This window comes from Sinocyclocheilus anshuiensis, unplaced genomic scaffold (genome assembly GCF_001515605.1).
Source record: "Sinocyclocheilus anshuiensis isolate Anshui unplaced genomic scaffold, SAMN03320099.WGS_v1.1 scaffold295, whole genome shotgun sequence".
In the NCBI taxonomy this organism is placed as follows: Eukaryota; Metazoa; Chordata; class Actinopteri; order Cypriniformes; family Cyprinidae; genus Sinocyclocheilus; species Sinocyclocheilus anshuiensis.
In genome coordinates, this window is record NW_015549573.1 from 143,397 (window position 1) to 148,808 (window position 5,412).

Consider the following 5,412-nt stretch of genomic DNA (forward strand, 5'->3'; position numbering starts at 1 on the left):
TCACCCAAACATACACTATAAACTCATTATTTACTTCACTTCATGGTGTTCCATCCCTCTAGTTTTATTTCTGAACATAAAAGCTGATTTTGGTCAAGTATATTCTGTTGGTTTCTGGTCATACAATATTGGCCAATAAAGCCTGACATTTAGAAGCCTCAAAAGCATCAACAAATAGTGTAATAAACAAAAACAGAGGGATTCAGTGACATAAAAGTGGGTAGATAATGACTGAATTTATATGTTTGAGTGAACTAATCTCTCAAATAAAAATTGTATGAAATGTATATACATTTATATAAGCCTGTAGTAGTACCCTGAAGAAATAAACTAAGATGACAGAGACACTTTCAAAAAAAGGATTTACTTAGAAATACAAATCACATTTATTTTTATGTATGTATTTAGTAGACATTTTTATCCAAAGTGACTTAACCTGTTTTAATCTTTCACAGGTAGTCATGCTCATGGAGAGCAGGCACACGAATGTTTGGAGCGGACACAGCAGCAGCCAGATTGTCCCGCACATGCTCTCCCCCTCTTGGTTCAAGGTTGTGGGGTTCAGGGAGGCCGTCGTCATGGTCTTCCTCCACTGGCTCAACGATGTCCCCATTGAGAAGAGCGAGAGATTGTGAAGCACAGCACAGCATGCAACAACCTCAGGCACGAAGACAGGGCTCACCTCCAAGGCCTTGAAGAAAAGGGAGCGCCAGCGTGTTTTCACCATGCCAAAGGCTCACTCTACTATGCTTCGTGCGTGGGAGTGCTTGCTGTTAAAACGAGCCTGCACAGGGTTCTGCACAGGCTCTCTGTATGGGGTGATGAGGCAGATGGGTGCTCTCAGGCAAGGATAGCCACCATCCCCGAGGATGCACTTTCCTGCAGGTGGATATAGGCTGCCGGCATATACAGGGCTGTTCCTCAGCACCCTAGAATCGTGCACAGACCCCGGATATCCCACAAAGACATCAAGGAATTTCCCCTGGTGATCAGTGATGGCCTGGGTATTTAGTAGACATTTATATCCAAAGTGACTTAACCTGTTTTAATCTTTCACAGGTAGTCATGCTCATGGAGAGCAGGCACACGAATGTTTGGAGCGGACACAGCAGCAGCCAGATTGTCCCGCACATGTTCTCCCCCTCTTGGTTCAAGGTTGTGGGGTTCAGGGAGGCCGTCGTCATGGTCTTCCTCCACTGGCTCAACGATGTCCCCATTGAGAAGAGCGAGAGATTGTGAAGCACAGCACAGCATGCAACAACCTCAGGCACGAAGACAGGGCTCACCTCCAAGGCCTTGAAGAAAAGGGAGCGCCAGCGTGTTTTCATCATGCCAAAGGCTCGCTCTACTATGCTTCGTGCGCGGGAGTGCTTGCTGTTGAAACGAGCCTGCACAGGGTTCTGCACAGGCTCTCTGTATGGGGTGATGAGGCAGATGGGTGCTCTCAGGCAAGGATAGCCACCATCCCCGAGGATGCACTTTCCTGCAGGTGGATATAGGCTGCCGGCATATACAGGGCTGTTCCTCAGCACCCTAGAATCGTGCACAGACCCCAGATATCCCACAAAGACATGAAGGAATTTCCCCTGGTGATCAGTGATGGCCTGGCGTTGGATGGAATGAAACAGTTTCCTGTTGTGGTAGCATTGGGAGTTATTTGCTGGAGGTTTAATTCGGATATGACAACCATCTATTGCACCGACTGCTCGACTGAAAGCTGGTGATCCAGCTAGCTGTGCAAATCCTGCTCCCACTGCCTCCAGGTCATCACCGGTTGGAAAATAAATCACCCTCCTCAAAATTCCTATAACTGACTTGCTCACATGGTCAGATTCCAATCTGACTGCTGCAATGAGGAACCTGATGGATGGCAAAGACAGGCGAAGGTCGGCACGGTGGTCAGCTGCTTGGTCCAAATAAAATCGCAGAATCGGCACAGCTGTGTTGACATGACAGTAGGATGCGGGGTTCACTGCCTGTAAATATGTGCGAGTTTATTAGAACATTAAATTCAAATAAAGATTTGTTTCATGTGTTGTTGACATGTATATGTATACAGTTAATGTGATGGTTAATTAAATTAATTGACTCATTTTTATTGTTTCCTAATGTTAGTAAATAAAGCAATTATTTCATTACTTCATGCATTAATTCATTGCTTGACTGAAAATTGATGTGTTCACATTGGCTCCATTTGTCTTATGTGTTTTCATGCATGTCATATGAAAACAATTAATTAGGCTTTTTTAATTAAATTATAAAATTTTCAGTAATATGTAGTACAATTAAGCATGGGTCTGCAAATATTATCATTGTGCGAAAGTGTTGGGGTGAGCTAACAATGCAATTCATTCTGGGGTAATCTTAATTTATAAGTGGTGACACTTACATTTTTTAAGTATAAAATCAACAGTCTTCTCCTAAGGCGAGATCTGCGAGCAGCTGCCCGACGTCTCCTTTGTAACACCATTCCAAACATTCCAAACGCTAAGGAAAACCGCACTAGGCAGGGTAAGCAATTTACTGTTGTGATCAGGTGGTAGTGCACACCTGTCACCTCAAGTAATTATTGAACTTGTTATGATGTCGGAGGTCACATGTTAACGTCAACATTATGGGACCACGATCCATGCTACGTACTGCGGTACGATAGGTGGCGGTATACATCTGATAAATCATGATTGTAAACCGCCATAAAAAATAAAAGAAGAAGAAGATTACGTCAACATGGCAGATCGCGTTCATACTTAACGAGATTTGGCTGTTCAGTACGTACTCTTTTAGCGCTCGTTAGTAAGTACTTTTTGAAATGAAGTACCTACTCATTGAGTATGCGGTAAGCAAAATGACCTGAGATGTTGGTTCAATATGTCAGATGATTATCATCCTCTAAACATTGAGCCGTTGAGCTGCTCAGATTCAGATTTATTCAGTGAACGAGGATCATCTGGACACCAGATTCAGGATCCCTGAGAGAATTCATTTAAACATGAAGATTCATACATCTGAAGATTCAATTAAACATGAAGATTCATACAGCTGAAGATTTACCCTGCGTTCCATTCGGAAGGGCTCTTCCGTATGCCCTAATCCCTTCAAAGGGTTTACCCTCCGGAGTGAGAGCTTCGAAGGGTTGAAGGGTGTAGGGGACCAAACAACTGTTTCTTGAAGTGCCCTTCTGCGTCATCATCATGTGCCCACACGGAGGCACCATCATTATGCAAAGAATCTGCACAAAGGATCATGGGAGCCCGAAGTGTCCATCAGTTGTACCGTTCCAAATCCTTCATTCCGAAGGGCCCTTTGAAGTGGCCAGTTTTGAGCACTTCGGTTTGGAACGACCCTTCAATATGTCGGCCATGATTGTTTTCACTCCAAAGTGCCCTTCGGAAGGCGATATATCCCGTTTGGAACACACCGTCAATTAAACATGAAGATTCATACAGCTGAAGATTAATTTAAATATGAAGATTCTTAGAGCTTCTGTCTCGTCTGTATGTTCAAACATCATCCGTCTGTTTCAGCGCTTAAATGTGATTCAGTCAAACTCAGTTCAAGTCTTTCTTTCTCTTAGTTTGATTCTCTCACCTGTTTTCTGAATTAGTTCGCTTACAGATGGACGACACTGCCCTCCTAAAACAACTGAACACAGATTGACACATTAAATATTATATTCATCAGCATATTTCTATTCAGAGAGATTTTATAGTTTAGGTCAAGGTTAAAGTGAGGTTGACAAAATAATTTGCTATACCAGTAAATCATAAAATATGAAGTGATGTATAAATAAAAAGTGCATATTTAGAGATAGGGACCATATTTGTGCCAATAAAACAAGCATATCGTGTTCATTACTCTCATCACATTAACTTTGGACTTAAAGGGGTCATATGATGCAATTTCAAGTTTTTCTTTCTCTTTGGAGTGTTACAAGCTGGTTGTGCATAGATAAGATCCCTGAAGTTGCAAAGACTAAAGTCTCAAAACCAAAGAGATATTCTTTATCAAAGTTAAGACTCTGCCACGCCCCCCTAAAACGGCTCGTTCTAACACGCCCCCACATATCTACCTCACTATGTGGAAATATTAGCATAATGCCGCCCAAATATTAACGTAAAGAAAGAAGGCGTGGTTTCAGTAACCGCAGTTAGTGTTGAAGCAGCATGTCAGGGAGACACTGTGTGTTTCAGTGCGAGAGAGAGAGAGCGCGAGAGAGACTTTTGACTTTTAAAACCCCTTTTTATTCAAAACAATTTAAGGGTTTGAAAATTATTAACAATTATAAACAAAATACAATTACAAATAATTAACAAAAAATTAAAACCATTTTACCAATTAAATACTAAGCTTCCATTTTCACTCACAGACACCAGTGCCTCTCTCACTCCCCACCTGAACCAAAAAAAGCTACATTATCAGTATGTTGATAATATGTATACTCAATGATCACTCGGGATTCAATTACATAACTGACAAATAAAAATTAGGGAAGAGACACCGTGCCCTTTCTTCTAAGGGCTTTTCCATTAAAAACAACTTTTTATCAAGGCCTATTCCACCTTTGTCTGTAGGAGAAGCCATCGCCATTTCTGTAATCTACCAATCACCTGGTCTGCTAATCCCACCCAATTATTTTCGGTGTATTGGGCTGTCCCAAAAAAAACACCAAGTACTTTAAAACCATCCTGAGCCCATTTACATTGTTGTGGCAATCGAGGTGGTCCTATATCCTCCCATTCTCCCAACAACAAAGATGCACATTTATCCCAGTTAATACGAGCAGATGTAGCTTTCTGAAACGTATTCAAGCAAGAAATAAGTTTAGTAACATCATCAGTGCTCTTAATTATCACCGTTACATCATCTGCGTAAGCTGTAAGCTTCACAGGGGCTACTTCTGGAAAACCTGGGACACCAATACCACACAGCTGTTTCCTCAGCATAACTAGCAGAGGTTCAATAGAAATAGAGTACAGCAGACCAGCCAGAGGGCATCCTTGTCTTATTTCCCTAGTCACAGGGAAAGGCCTAGTTAAAGAACCATTAATCCGTAGCATACTGTAAATGTCACTGTACAGAAGCATGACAAGAGAAATAAAATGTGTACCAAAACCAAAAGCTTCCAGGGTCTTAAACAAATACTGATGGTCCACCCTATCGAAAGCTTTTTCCTGATCCAAGGAAAGGAATCCAATGTCCAGTTTGTGTCTTTGTGCAACTGTAATAATGTCTCTTATGAGAAAAAGATTATCAAAAATTGTACGTTTAGGGACACAAAATGACTGATCTTCATGGATTACACTTGCCATATATTTTTTTTTTTAAGTCTATTGTTTTAGACACAATTTTAAAATCAACACAGATCAGTGACACAGGTCTCCAATTTTTAATTTTTAAGAGATCTCCTTTTTT